Source organism: Diabrotica virgifera, chromosome 9, assembly GCF_917563875.1.
Source record: "Diabrotica virgifera virgifera chromosome 9, PGI_DIABVI_V3a".
NCBI lineage: Eukaryota > Metazoa > Arthropoda > Insecta > Coleoptera > Chrysomelidae > Diabrotica > Diabrotica virgifera.
The window spans coordinates 165,966,942-165,982,833 of NC_065451.1; positions in this window are offsets into that span (position 1 = coordinate 165,966,942).

The window sequence follows — 15,892 nt, forward strand, 5'->3', positions numbered from 1 at the left end:
TTTTAAAATCTTAAATGGAAACTCCATTTGTTATTGCAGATTTGGATTGCTTAGTAAAAATAAGCAACTTTTATTCGAGACATTTTTTCAAATTGTGGATAGGTATATATAATCGGAAAAAACGGTTTTTTCGTGATACCATAGGTAAATTATAGAAACTCTCTAATATCTCAAGAAATACACTTCCAAATAAAAAACCAAAATATACGTTTTTAAAATTTTTCGGGAACCTATCGAATAACATAAATCACGACCCTCCGCTCCACCCCCTGGAGGTGAGGTGGGGGGTAACTTTAAAATCTTCAGTTTAAGCCCCATTTTTTATTGCAGATTTGGATTCCTCACGTACAAATAAGTAACTTTTATTCAAAACATTTTTTCGAATTCTGGATAGATGGCGCTATAATTGGAAAAACACTATTTGTTAGCGCCATCTATCAACAATTCTAGAAAATGTTTCGAATAAATGTTTTTTCATGAGGAATCCAAATCTGAAATAGAACATGGCGATTCCTATTTAAGATTTTAAAGTTACCCTCCACCCAACCTAAAGGGGGTGGTGTGGAGGGTCGTGTTTGATGTTATTCGATAGGCTCTTAAAAAATATAAACACGTTTTTTCAGTTTTTCGATCCAATCTTCATTTCGCGAATTATTCGATCGTCCCGCAAATTATTCGATCGTCCCTGGCGACGAGTTCCACCCTGGTCACCAGGTACCTCGGAGACCATCGCCTTCATGAAATTCGATTTCAGTGACCTCCAAAACCCGCCAATATAAAAACTGAACTTATTTTTGTCAATATTTCTGAGTTCTAAATTTTTCATTTTCCATCTCTTCGAGATGCACTTTGAAAATGCATTTTTTCATGCACAAAAATTTTTGGCGGAGATCAGTTTAGTTCACAAAATTGCCTGACACTCTCTCGAATCGAATGCAAAAAGTGCAAAGAACTCCTAGGTTTTGGGTCTTTTAGTGCTTCGTTGCTTCGCCTATAAGCGACAGAGAAACGCTTAATTTCCATTTAGTATAAACTATTTAATTTTACTAAAGTTTGGTATACAGGCTTGTCTTTGCAAACAAAATAAACTAATGCAATTTCAGCCATAAAAGTTTAAGGGCCGGTATTTCCAACCTCACTTAAGCCAAAGCTTACTTTAATCCTTTGCTTAAGCTTAGATGCCTGTATTTCCACTTCAATTTGAGGCTTAACCCTAGGCTTAAACCAAATAATTTTAAGCTCGCGCGGGAGTTGGTTTAAGCCTTTGCTTAAAATTTGTTTTCTGTTTTTTGAGGTTATTTCTATAGATTATCAATTATAGAGTTATTTTTAAAATTAATCTAATAATCTATTAATTTATTAATCGTAATAACGATTAATAGAATTCTTACTACTTTTGGAGTACGCACATGAAAACTATTTATTTCTACAATGCTTGGTAGGTATATTTATTATACAAAAATAAACTTACATTCCAATTTGACATTTGACATTTGACAAAAGCTTAAGTAGCTATTGAAATACTGGCCCTAAGTTTCCGTTTTTATTTATGTTTTTAATTTACTTTTTATCTGCCATTTTCTATCGAAGGTTGGCGAGCATCAAACATGATAACTTTTGCTCACCACCAAAAATTTTAAATCTTATGTTTAGTAGTTTAGTATCGAACAATATAATTTAGCAGTGTGCTGTTTTTGGTTTTCTACAATTCATAGAGTAAGAAGACGTGCAAATTTCCATCACGTTCCATATGTATTTATTTGCCACAGTACTGAATTCAAGGCTCCTATCACATGTTTTTCCTTTGATATTCCTTTCTTAATATTTTCTACGTTTCGTCCTGTTCTCGTTAGTTTTATTTCCAGATATACATATTCATTGTAGCTGGCGATGATTGTCTCCTGTACCAGGTCTAGGTTTTCCAAGTCCTGTACCAGGTCCAAGTTTTGATGAGAGGCGAATAGGTGAGTTAGATTGTATGAGACAGACTGTGGTAAAGAAGCTCTAATAAAAAAAAATACAAACAAAAACCCAATTTTGGGACCAAAAAAAGGGGGAAACGGGGAAACGGAAGGCCATCTTTGCTTACAGTCTGCGGATAAGTGAAGGTAAAGTGCTTCGGAAGCGATGTCGACTTTGCAGCAGCCATTCCGCTTTCGGAACGCTGGAGGACAGAGGAGGGTTTGGTTTAGCAGGTAGGCATTTGGCGTAGCCTCGGCGACGAGAGAGCGTATTTTTTAAAGTACCTCGGGAACTATCGCTGGGGCTAAGAAGAATGAATCCTGCTCTAAGTTCAGTCAGGCGACGTTCTGTACTAAGATGTCTTTTGAAGATTCCAAACCCCCCTTTTTAAAGATGAAAAAAAAAGTTAAGGTTTTTCGTTTCTTCCCTTCCTACGCATGTATTGTTGTGATCTTAATTTTGAAATCTGATGCTGTTCTCAGATGTAATTTATTTTAATTAATTAATTAATAATTATCTCATTAATCTAACAAATCAAATACCAATATAGTGTCAATCTCAGGGCTAAATTATAATATCAATTACTTACTTCCGTGGCTTCAAAATATTTCTCAGTGGATTCCTAATCGGGATAGATAAGAGAGAGTAAAATAATACACACATATGAATTTCAATTAGAAATTATAAAATCGTTTATTTTATCTAAATGGCACTCAATGCTTAATATTTCTTATATCTTATCTTTCTATCTTTATTTAATACAATCTTACAAACATGGGAATCTTATTTCTTTTTGTCTCCAAAGTTATTTTATTTAAAATGAACTATTATGATTTATAAGTGATAAATTGATTTAGGTTTGATAAAAAATTTTTAATAATGATTTTGTGCTTCAATTTTCAATGTGGTATTTACTACATAAACCATACATTCATGTCATAACAAAATAGACTGACCTTTACTGATGATTTGACAATGTCTTCACACAAAACACGTTTCCTCCTATCTTGGGTTGCGATCAAACGACTCGTACCAGCTTCCCAGCAAAGCCTCTGCTCCTTTCTGAAAACTACGCCTCGTACAGCCCTCGTTCCTGCCGTCTCCTGATTCCGTGTTCTACCTTTTTCAAACACTTCAACAAAACCGGGATACTCTAGACTCAAGGAGTTATATACTATCTCGACTCGGCCTAACACTCGTTCCACAATATCTTACTTTTTTAATTTTTAAAAAAACAAACTAACTATACCGGCGTTTCACTTTTTTTTTGTACATTCTTCTCGAAAACCGGCCTTCGCCTTTCGATCTCCAAAAACCTTCTGCCACATATCTCTCATCCATTCTCCTACTTCAAAATTACCCTTTCCATCATTCAAAAATCAACCAATCCCAAGCAACCTTCAACTATCCGTATTCATCAACACAACTTTCCTTTTTCTAAATATCTTAATGGATTTCAAGAAAAATAATATTCCCCATTTCAATTTTACTTTCTACATTAATACAACATTTACAAATTTAATGACCTGTTATCTTATTCACTAAAGTATTAGTTAGCGGTAGTTAATGACCAATCCTTCCGCGAACACTTTCTTTGTACACATCACTCTAATTGTTTATTTGAGTCGTATTGTTCCCGCGGTTCGTAAACACTTCTCCGAATCACTCTCTTAAAAGCTACCTAGACATAATTTGTTTTATACAAGGTGTTCCAAATTTACATGCCCGTGGTCGAGAAAAATGAAAACCTTTATTTTAATTTGACTTTAATTTATAATTATAAATTTTATTTCTTATATCAATTAGGAATATAACAGTATATTGTGTTTTTTTGGTATGTACCTTCAGACCACATTTTCTATAATCTTCTACTAGTTTTCCTGCCATTTGTTTTTCTATGTTACATGATTAAATATTATTTTATTCAACCAAATTCATAAACGTGTAGAATACAATATAAAAATTTGCCATTTATAATTATTATAATTGAAGTTTTCTAGGAACTACGTTTACGATATTACTAAGATATTCTCGGTAACTATTTTTTTATTTAGATTTATGACATAAACCATAAAAGTTTATTAGTATATTTACACAAAGGTGTACAATGTGATAAATATGGCAGTTTCATAAATTATTATTAGATTTTGTTTACTAGATTACCTACTGGGTATGAACTGTAGGAATATTCCAACGCTACTTCTTTTTGGTATTAGGCGTACATCTATTACCATTGGTAGGAATTGTAGAGCTAGTCCAGTCGGAATATACTCGACTTTCACAATAATTATCTTTAACCGAGTTATTAAACCTTGAAAATGGTTATTTTGGCGTTTTTCAAATTTTAAGTCGCTAATAACTCGACAACAGTCAATTTTAGAGAAAAAAGCCCCAAAGATCTAAAAAAAATTTGTACGAAGTTAAAAAAATTATTTTTACGAATTTGTTTAAAATCATTGTTTATCGCCAAACGTCACTAAAATCATTCATTATTGTACTCATTTGCCCTCATTTTCGGCAGTAAAGTAACACTTTGTTGTATTGAAAGAAGAATGTTACTTTACCTGCCGCGATTAGTAACCCGTTCTCAGTAGTTACTGAGAGTTTCTCAACTCTCAGTATCCCTATCCAACAGTATCTGCAGACTATGGTCCGAATCAGTAATTACTACTGTGTCGTCTGCATAGCGGATGTTATTTACTCTCTGACCGTTTATCCTGATTCCTTCTGAAGAGTGCGATAAAGAGTTCGCAAATATTACCTCAGAGTAGACGTTAAAAGTATGGGTGATAGCACACAAGGCAAGAAAAGCTTCAGAATGTTATTTAATAGACTTATAAGGCGGAAGTCCTGGCATAATTTGGCGTTCTTCTTTTTAGGCAGTGGTATGAAGACTGATTCAAGCCATATTTTAGGGATAGTCCCTGTATTGTAAACATTATTAAAGAGTCTAAGAAGAAGGTCTAAGTTTTCCTCGTTGATTAACTTCAATAGCTCAGCTGGTATTTCATCTTTTCCTACAGATTTGTTGTTTTTAGTTGACGTAGAGCATATTCCAGTTCGGACTTCAGTATTGGAAGACCTTCGTCGTTTCCGGTATTTAATGTAGGAGGTTCTCTGATGTCATAGAAGAGTTCCTTTATATAGTCTTCCCACATGTTTATTTGTTCTTCAAAGCTTGAAATCAGTTTGCCTTCTGCGTTGATTAGATTATTTTGTTACTTCAGACACGCTTTAAACCCTTATGTACTGCTATCTATATTTACAATTTTCACACAATAAAACCTTTACTTACATAATATGAAATATAGTAGATAAAAATTATTTTTGTGAATTTGGTTAACAAAAATTGGTTAAACAATTTTTCGACCGCGGTACCGCGTGACACCCTGTGTATTTGTTATAAGGATTGTTATATGGATGTATTTCTTTAAGTAAGTTTGTGCAAAAAATCGAATCAGAATAATTTACCTAACGACGGCGACGTTACAGACTGTACTAATAAGTAGTTGAAACGGTCAAAAAAAAGAAACGCACACTCATCAAAAATGCGCTTGATATCTCGTATAATCAACATTTACTGAATCGATCCAGGAAGTCAACTCCAACTAGTAAAAGTTGATTTAAATTTTTAAAATCAACTTTTACTGCTCGTTTCAGTTGGAGTTGACTGCAACTAGTTGGAGTCAACTCTAACTGAGAATCAACTTGAACTGTAACATATACACACACCGGCAAAATTAGCCGAACACCTTAAAAATGGGACATGTTTAATATCTCGAATTTCCTAAACCTGTTGTCCGGTTTTAGTGATTCTTTTAGTATGTTATAACCTTATTATTTAGGAATATCGGTGTAATATTATTGTTGCTAGACAGTTAAATGTCATTTTATACCGGGCGTAACAATCATACTGTGCTTTTTCTTAAAGTTGGGAACACCCTGTGGAATATTCTAGCATATATAAAATATTAAAATTAAACCTCAATAATGTATAGCCTTAGGCTTTCTTAACATTTTCGTTTTTGATTCATTTGATTACGTTTGAAACTAAAAAAGTTATGGGCTTTAACAACTAGCCATGTTTTTCATCAATAAATCCTCATAGTCGGGGAGGAAAGTATGCTAAATTTGCAGTTACTCGAGCGTTATTGGGACCTATGGGATTGTGATGAGTGGGTGCTAAAACCAAAAAAGTTTCGTTAAGTTTTCGATAAAGTGTGGGACTCTCCAATTTTTAATTTAATTTTCCATTTTCACCAATCGTTTTTCCGCTTATAGCGTCATCTATCCATACTTGGAAAAAATTTTGCGAATAAAAGTTGCTTATCTTTACGTCAAGAATCCAAATCTGCAATAAAAATTGGGGGCTCCTATTTAAGATTTTAAGTAACCCCCCACCCAACCTCCGTGGGGGGACGTGTTTGGTGCCATTCGATAGATTTTTGAAAAATATTGAATACGTGTAAATTTGCAGTTTTACGATTTGATGTTCATTTCTCGATCGTATTTAAAATTTTTAATTTACCCACCACCCCTCTCCTTGGGGTGACGTGTTTAGTAATATCCGATAGATTTTTGAAAAATATTGAAACTCCCACGTATTTTTAGTTTTTCGATCTGACGTTTATTTCGCGAAATATTCGCATTTCTTTTTGTGAAACTTTGTGACTCACCCATTTTCTTAGGCCCCGCTCAAATCGTCAGATTTTTGAAATACAGGGTGATCAACTTCTGTGACAAAGTCCAATATATCTGTTATTATAAAATATATGAAAAAAAGTTGTTAATAAAAGTTATAGACACCTTTAATGTACACATTTTAAAATTAGTGAGAAATATACAGGGTCCTCCATAACACGGTGCCAAACCAAAGTTATGTTTTTTTAAATGAAACACCCTATATTTTATTCAAAATCTGGTTTCTCTACATTTTTCTGATTAAAAAGATATAACACTTGTCTAGGGTTATACTGAGTGTTTCAAAGTTATGAGCACTTTTATCAAAAAATCATGCTGATTTGATCGCCCTGTATGATTCTAACAGTATAATATAAACTTATTTTTTTACTGCTGTTGACTGTCAATATTAAAGTAGTTTTGCAAAAACGTACAATTTTTTTATCACTACACAAATTGTATACAGGGTAAGTCAAAATGCAAATAAAAGATTTTCTTCATATTTTTAAATGGAACACCCTGTATTTTATATTACCATCGAAAAGTTCTTTCATTATACTTGCGTATCTTTTAAATATTCCCTATACCTAAAGTTATTAGTTTTCGAGATATTTTAGTTTTATTGTTGATAACTCATAGATACGTTTATTACAATAAATTAATTACCCTTAATATTAGAAACCTCCAATCAATTTGTTAATGATAATTAAAATTAGACTGCATTTCATTTTTTCTCCAAGTTTATGGTAAATTCTATACAATAACGACAATTTTATATTTACTAACAAAATGATATTAATTTTACGCGAAGAAATGGGAACTATAAATTGCTGCAAGTTCTTGTTTAAGGTGGCTTTGAAATAATTGACACAAGAACTGTCAGATGTAAGATTTTAATTATCTGTACGTTTTTATTTTTGTTACTGATTATAATTGTTTGTCATATTGTTATAATTGGTACCTAACAATGAATTTTAGTCGTGAAGAAATGACAGACATGATATGGATTTTAGGAGAGTGTTTCAAAAACTCATTAGTTGCCACAAGAATTTATAAGGAACGGTGTCCATAGCGTCAACAACCAAATAAGAGAGCATTTGACAACTTATTAGACATGTTTAATCGTACTGGTTCTGTTTATGAAGCAAAGGAAAAAACAAAACTCATTATTACGCATGAAAATGAATTAAAGGTTTTACTGCCTGTTACAGAAAATCCTCATACAAGTATTCAAAATATTATAAGAGAGCAAGATATAAGTTATGGATATATCCAAAACATACTCAAGAAAAACAACATGCACCCATATCATATACAATTACATCAGGAACTTGTTGGGGATGATTTCGAACGAAGAGTACAATTTTGTCAATGGTCACAACAACAAATAGTTATACAGAGAGATTTTTTTGAGTTGGTTCTTTTTTTTGGAGACGAGGCAACATTCCACAAAAATGGTAGTGTAAACAGACACAATTTTCATTATTATTCCACAACCAATCCGTACTGTGCTCAGACACATAGTCAAACGAGATGGTCCTTAAATGTTTGGGGTGGAATCATAGGCAATTACGTTATAGGTCCTTTTTTCTTTGAGGTATCGGTAAATGGTGAGGTTTATTTAAATTTTGTAGTGAATCATTTACCTATTTTACTTGAAAATGTACCATTAAACATCCGCCAACATATGTGGTACCTTCACGACAGAGCCCCTGCTCACCACAACATACTTGTCAACGGTGAACTCAATGAACTATTTCCTGAAAGATGGATAGGAAGAGATGGGCCAGTTCGCTGGCCACCCAGATCACCAGAATTAAACGAAATTGACTTCTTTTTTTTTGGGTTATATTAAATACGTAGTGTATAGGACACATCCAACAATAGTTGACGATATGAAAATAAGGATTCAAAATGCCTTTCAAAGTGTCGCACAACAAATGCTTACAAACATCAGTAGGTCTTTCAAACGCGTCTCCAGGCTTATGTAGACATTATGGGAGGTCATTTTGAACACCTTTTATAACATAAGAAGTACGTTGAACATTTTTTTTATTTAATTTAGTTTTTTTAATAAATTTTAATAAATTACAGTATTGTTATTAATAACTAAGTAATACATGTTGTTATCGACAATAAAACTAAAATATCTCGAAAACTAATAACTTTAGGTATAGGGAATATTTAAAAGATATGTAAGTATAGTGATAGAACTTTTCGATAATAATATAAAATACAGGGTGATCCATTTAAAATTATGAAGAAAATCTTGTATTTACATTTTGACTTACCCTGTATACAATTTGTGTAGTTATAAAAAAATTGTACATTGTTGCAAAACTACTTTAATATTGGTAGTCAAAATCATTAAAAAAATAAGTTTATATTACACTGTTAGAAACATACAGGGCGATCAAATCAGTATGATTTTTTAATAAAAGTGCTCGTAACTTTGAAACACTCAGTATAACCCTAGACAACTGTTATATCTCTAGAATCAGAAAAATGTAGAGAAACCAGATTTTGAATAAAATACAGGGTGTTCCATTTAAAAAAACATAACTTTGGTTAGGCACTGTGTTATGGAGGGCCCTGTATATTTCTCACTAATTTCAAAATGTGTACATTGAAGGTGTCTATAACTTTTATTAACAACGTTTTTTCATATATTGTATAATAACAGATATATTGGACTTTGTCACAGAAGTTGATCACCCTGTATACACTATTTTGCGTGTACTTGACTTACGTTATCTTAATCTAACGATTTCTTTCGGTCCCCCCTTAATGAATTCCCCGGTGTTAAGAAGCAATATATGGTATAGGTACATTTACAGGGTACAAGGTTCCTCCCCATGTGATAATCTGACGCGCTCGAGTAACTGCAAAAATCCCCGCTTGGGCTCCCCTACCATCATTATCTGCTTAGTTTAATAAACAAGCCTAAAGTAATTCAATAGATGTATTAAACAAATAAATTAATAAGCGATGTAAGCGATGTCACAATGACGACCTTCCGTGGATTTCAGCTGAACTAGCTTCGAGGGGGTTTTAATGTCAAACGCTGAGCGCACATGCATTGTAATGTTCAGTATTAATTTTTGAATGTTTTTGGGATTTAATTTAAAATCTTAAATAAGAGCACCCAATTTTTATTGCAGATTTGAATTCTTTACGTAAAAATAAGCAACTTTTATTCGACACATTTTTTTGAATTATGGATAGATCGCGCTATAATCGGAAAAACCGATTGTTTCAAATGGAAAATTAAATTAAAAAATGAAAATTCCCCCACTATATGGAAAACTTAACTTTTATCTGGTTTTAGTACGTACTCTTCAAAATCCAATAGGTCACCATAACACAAATTTAGCATACTTTCCTCCCCTACTATGAAGATTTATTGATGAAAAACGTGGATAGTTGTTAACGCACATAACTTTTTCATTATCCCACATAATTAAATGAATAGAAAAGGAGAATGTTAAGAAAGCCAAACTCTACAATCGAGTTTTAATTTTAATATTTCACATATGCTAGAATATTCCACAGGGTGTTCCAAACCTTAAGAAAAAAACACAGTATGATTGATACACCCGGTATAAAATGATATTTACCTATCTAGCAACAATATTATCACAACGATATTCTTATATAATAAAGCTATACCATAGTAAAATAATCACTGAAATCGAACCACTAGTTTAGGAAATTCGAGACATCAAACATGTCCCAGTTTTAAGGTGTTCGGCTAATTTTGTCAGTGTGTGTATTATTTTATATAAATGTGTAACTTTTCTAACACTTTAAAATATTTAAATGGGTTTTCACCCATATATTTTGGTAGCTGAAGCATGTAAACCTGTTAGCAGCATTGATGAAGAAACTTTTATGTCGAAAACGTGGTGTGATGTAGTCCAAAAGGATTTTTTAAACTTAAATATAAGCTTTTATAATGGATTTTCATTAATTTTTGTGATTGATGGTATACAGCCGAATACAGAAAATTGTTTTTCCTTGTATATTTTCTACAAAATATGGCTCGCTACTGTATATTTCTCTCCATCGACTTCCTTGCCCTCCACCAATGACACTGTTATCTCTTCGGGTTCAACACATCCAACAATTATTTTAACCCCAACAAAACTATTCGTTTATGAGTCAATTCCCTGCGCTATATTTAGACAGCCTGCTCTGCTGATGGGTTTAAGACATTTACTTTGCTGGGGGTATGAAAAAGGAGGTTCGGGAATAATTAAAAGGAGACAGAAATATGTGGATGCACATACGCATACTAAATTTGTCTGATGATTCATTCCGTATGTAGCGATGTGCCAAAGAAGTAGGAGGAATGAGGAAAGAGTGGGCTGGCATTTAAAAGTTAAAGACACTCTTGATTGCACAATTTATTATTTAGAATACCGATAAAACTTATTCAAATGAAATTTATTATTGTAAATAATGTAGAAGTAGTTGTAATGATGTGTTAAAAACTATGGGAGAATCATAAATAGGATTGATAATTGATATGACTGCTGCATCATGAAACGATAATTTTTATGCAGGAAAATATTATATTCTAGAAAACTATAAAAACCAAATTTGGACTAATTAATAAAATAAATTTCAATACGTCAAATAAACGTCAATACTTAAATATAATTTTTCAAAGTTCTCTGAAAAATTGTTGGTTTTTAGCATTGATTGGGGATTTGAAAGCTAAATATTTTGCAAGGAAGAATGTAACAACTGAAGATATTGATAATAGTTGTATTCCTGTCCGTATTGGTGTAATTAAGATAAAACCAGTGAAAATCCGGAGAAGTCAGGTGAGATCCTTTGAGATCCTTTTTTTCCTTTCCAATTTGCGAAAGGGTCTGTGGGTACTCTCACATATTGTGTTGTGGTCTTGGTAACCAGGACTTCACACATTATGAACAACACACAACCAACTACATCTACACAAAACACCCCTAATTCCATCCCAAAATCTTATGTCGCTGCCACACTCTCCAGGCCTCCTCCCCCTTCGTTTCCTAAAAGGGAACAAGCTGTTGTCATGCATTCCATTCCAAATACCGTTTTGTTTGAATATATTAAAGCCATTGGTGAAATAGTTCAGCCAAAAAATATTACTTTTGCGTCTCGCATTCCGAACAATCGAATTTGCATTTTTCTCACGTCGACCGACATCGTTGATAAACTATTGAAAAATACACCACATATCACAATTAATTCCACCATCGTCCCTATCCGCAGGCTAATTTCTCCAGCCAAAAGAATCCTTATTTCTAATGTATGTCCTTCCATCCCGCATTCACTGATAGAACAGTCTCTAAAAGATATTGGCTTACAGCTAGCAGCACCTGTTACTTTTGTTAAATGCGGAACATCGGATGATCAATATGCTCATATCATGAGTTTTCGTAGGGTTACATTTGTTTTCCCTGACAAGGAGGACTTCGAAGTGCAAACTTCTCTGCTAATCAACCATGAAAATACTTCCTCAAGAATATTTGTATCCACTGACAGGCTAGAGTGTTTTCATTGTAAAATTACGGGACACACCGCGGATTCTTGCCCTAAAGTCACCAGTGGACCAGATCACACACTTATTTCGGCTAATGCTTCTCCCTTATCTTCACTTTCAGCTGACTCTTTAACTACATCAAAAGAACTTCCTTCTTCAGAAATTGAATCCATCCCCGTTAACGACACACCTTCCTCGACTGCCATTACGGACCTATTCATCCCTCCTCCAACTAATACAAAACCCATATTGACTGTAGGACAAAAAAGAGGACACTCTAATGATAGTTCTCCTGATACTCCTACCATTCTCTCTCCCTCCATTGCTCTTTCCCAATCAACTTCTTTAACCCCTCCGTTATTCACGATGCCAGCCAAACCAGCCAACAAAAAGTCCAAATCTAATCATCGATCAGATTATTCAATGGGGCCTGATTGTATTTCTTGTATAGAAACAGTTTACAAAGATAATCCGGCTAATTTTACACTTAATTCAACTCAACTTATTGCTTTTCTTGAGAATTCTTTTGGATGTCCGACGCCACTACAAGAAGCTCAAAAATTTTCCTCTGACATAGATGGCATTCAAAACGACTTATCTCAGCTCTACACAGCTACAAAGGAACGATCACTAAAAAACCGTATCACCAGAATCTTGAAAAAATTAAGACAACATTCTTCCTTCGCTGAATCACAGGACTGTATAAGTGCCTCTTCCGATAATCCTTCTGATGTTGAATCTAATTACAGCACTCATAATGAATAGTTATCCTTTCAAGCTAATTCAATGGAATTGTGATGGGTTCTTCCCTAGGCTGGAGAGAATCCAACACCTAACATCACAATTTAAACCTAACATTATATGTCTGCAAGAAACCAATGCTAAGAATTCCAAACTTCCTCATTTAAAACACTTCGAGGGGTACCACTATATAAGGACTAATTGCATAAGAGCCAGTGGAGGCACCTCTATCTTTATTTCTTCTGATATTTTCTCATCACATCTTCCACTCTCTTCTAAATTAGAAGCCATGGCTATAACTTGCTGGTGTCCGAATAAACTTACAATCTGTAATTTATACATTCCTCCCAACTACCCTCTCAAAGAGGAAGAGCTGGTAAACTTAACCTTTGAACTTCCTAGCCCCTACATACTTGTTGGGGACTTCAATGCTCATAACGTGCTGTGGGGTTCCAACCACACATTTGCTAGAGGTAAAATTGTTGAAAATGTTATTAATTGCTCGGGTACATGTCTGTTAAACACGGGCTCTCATACTCACTTTAATATTTCTACTGGTACCTTCTCCAACATTGATCTAAGCTTTAGTGACCCAAAATTAGCTCCTACATTAACATGGCATACATCTGATGATCTCCACGACAGCAATCATTTCCCAATCTTTATAACCAACTCAGATACATCAAATTCTCAAATATTGACTAAAAGTTTTTGGCGCTTAAATAATTGTAATTGGTCTGATTATATTAGTGAAACTGATTATTGCCTACCTAAACTCACTCTAACTGATAACATTGATATGAACGTCACCCAATTCGCAAACACAATTCGCCTTGCTGCTGAAGCACATATTGGAAAATCAGTCATTTCAGCTGAACGAAAAAGTGTCCCATGGTGGAATTCCTCTTGCGAAAACGCTGTGGAGCAGCAAAAATCTGCTCTAAAAATTTACAGCAGAAACAAATGTCAGGAGAACCTTATTGCACTTAAAAAAACAAGAGCGAAATCTAGATACATTATTAAATTAAGTAAGAAAACTTCATGGAGACAATATATCTCCTCCATAAATGAAAATAGTAGTCCAAGCCAAGTTTGGAAAAAAATTGGACAAATACAGGGCAAAAAAACTAATCTTAAGATCTCCAATCTCCTTTTTAATCAAAAGGTTATCATTGATAATCAGGAGATAGCCAAAGTTCTGGCAGAAAACTTTAAAGAAAAGTTTCACAACAAATCTGGGCCTAACCCTGTATCCTCTACTCTTCCTTCACCCTTTCCTTATTCTTCTCCAGTTTCACAAGATATCAATTATCTGAATTCTCCTATAACCTATTCCGAATTAAAATCTGCACTCAAATCCTGTAAAAACACAGCTGCTGGCCCTGATGACCTTCCATACATATTCTTAAAGAAATTGTCATCTTCATGTCTATACAAACTTCTCGAGATATATAATAAAATATGGATTTTCCACAAATTCCCGAATGAATGGCGAACGTCAATAATATTACCAATCAAAAAAAAAGATCTACCTGCCTCTGTCCCTGATTCTTATAGGCCTATATCCCTTACCTGTACCATGTGTAAAATACTTGAAAAAATTATCAATAAACGTCTTATGTGGTATCTCGACAAACACAAAATTATTCCTAAAGAACAATCTGGCTTTAGACGACACAGATCCACTCGTGACAATCTTGTCCTTCTACAAAGTGACATCGCCAGCTCAATAAATGAAAAGTATGAAGTAACGGCTGTCGTTTTTGACATAAAAGGAGCATTTGACACGATTAATCGACAAGCTATAATCGCCAAGTTAAAGCAGCATAATATCACCGGAAATATATTTTATTTTATACAAAATTTTTTGTCTCAAAGGACGTTCAAAGTTTCTGTAAATGGTGTATTCTCTTCTGTTTATACTCAAACCAATGGCACCCCTCAAGGTTCAGTGTTAAGCCCTACCTTATTTAACCTCGGCATAAGTGATCTTTGTTTTAATTTACCATCTCCTACTAAATATGTAGCTTATGCAGATGATTTAATATTATATTGTCACGGTCGTTCAGCTTCCACTAGTTCTAAAATTTTGCAAGCGGCCATAAACATAGTAATCTCTCGGACCCACTCTTTGGGACTAACTTTATCCCTCACAAAATCCAAAGTTATTAAATTTAGTAGACGGCCTCCAATGCCCCCTACACCTCTATTTATAAATGATTCACTTCTTCCCGTAGTTGATCATTGTAAAATACTGGGATTGACGTTTGACTCTCGCCTCTCTTGGAAGCAACATATTCTCAATTTAAAAAGTGCATGCCACAAAAGATTAAACATTCTTAAAACACTGTCTCACTATCACTGGGGTGCGGATGAAAAGTCGCTCCTTAAAGTATATAAAGCACTAATTCGCTCTAAATTAGATTATGGTAGTATTGCTTATATGTCTGCTTCAAAAAGAGATCTGGATTCCTTAAACTCTATCCATAACACAGCCCTTCGACTATGTCTAGGTGCATTTCGTTCCAGTCCATCTGAAAGTGTCTACTGTGAAGCCGGTGAGCCTCCTCTCTGGATTAGACGGCAATACCTTCTTCTTTCCTATGCTGCATCTGTCTCTTCTAATCCCCTTAATCCTGTATACCGTTTATTCACAACAACCTATACCACCCCTTCACCAATAATAAAACCTATATTTTCTATATTGTCCACAATAACAAGCGACATCAATTTTAGACTGACAAATCCCATCCCCTTTCATCGAATTCCTCCTTGGATTATGCAGACCCCTCAAACTAACACAAATTTAACAAAATTCAATAAATATGAAACACCTAAAGAACTCATGATAAAAGCTTTTTTTGAAATTATACACAATAACCACTTTGATCAAGTAATATACACCGATGCTTCCAAAAGTGATTTAGGGGTTGGCTGTTCAGTCACCTCTCAAAACAATCTCATTTGTGCTTCTTTTAT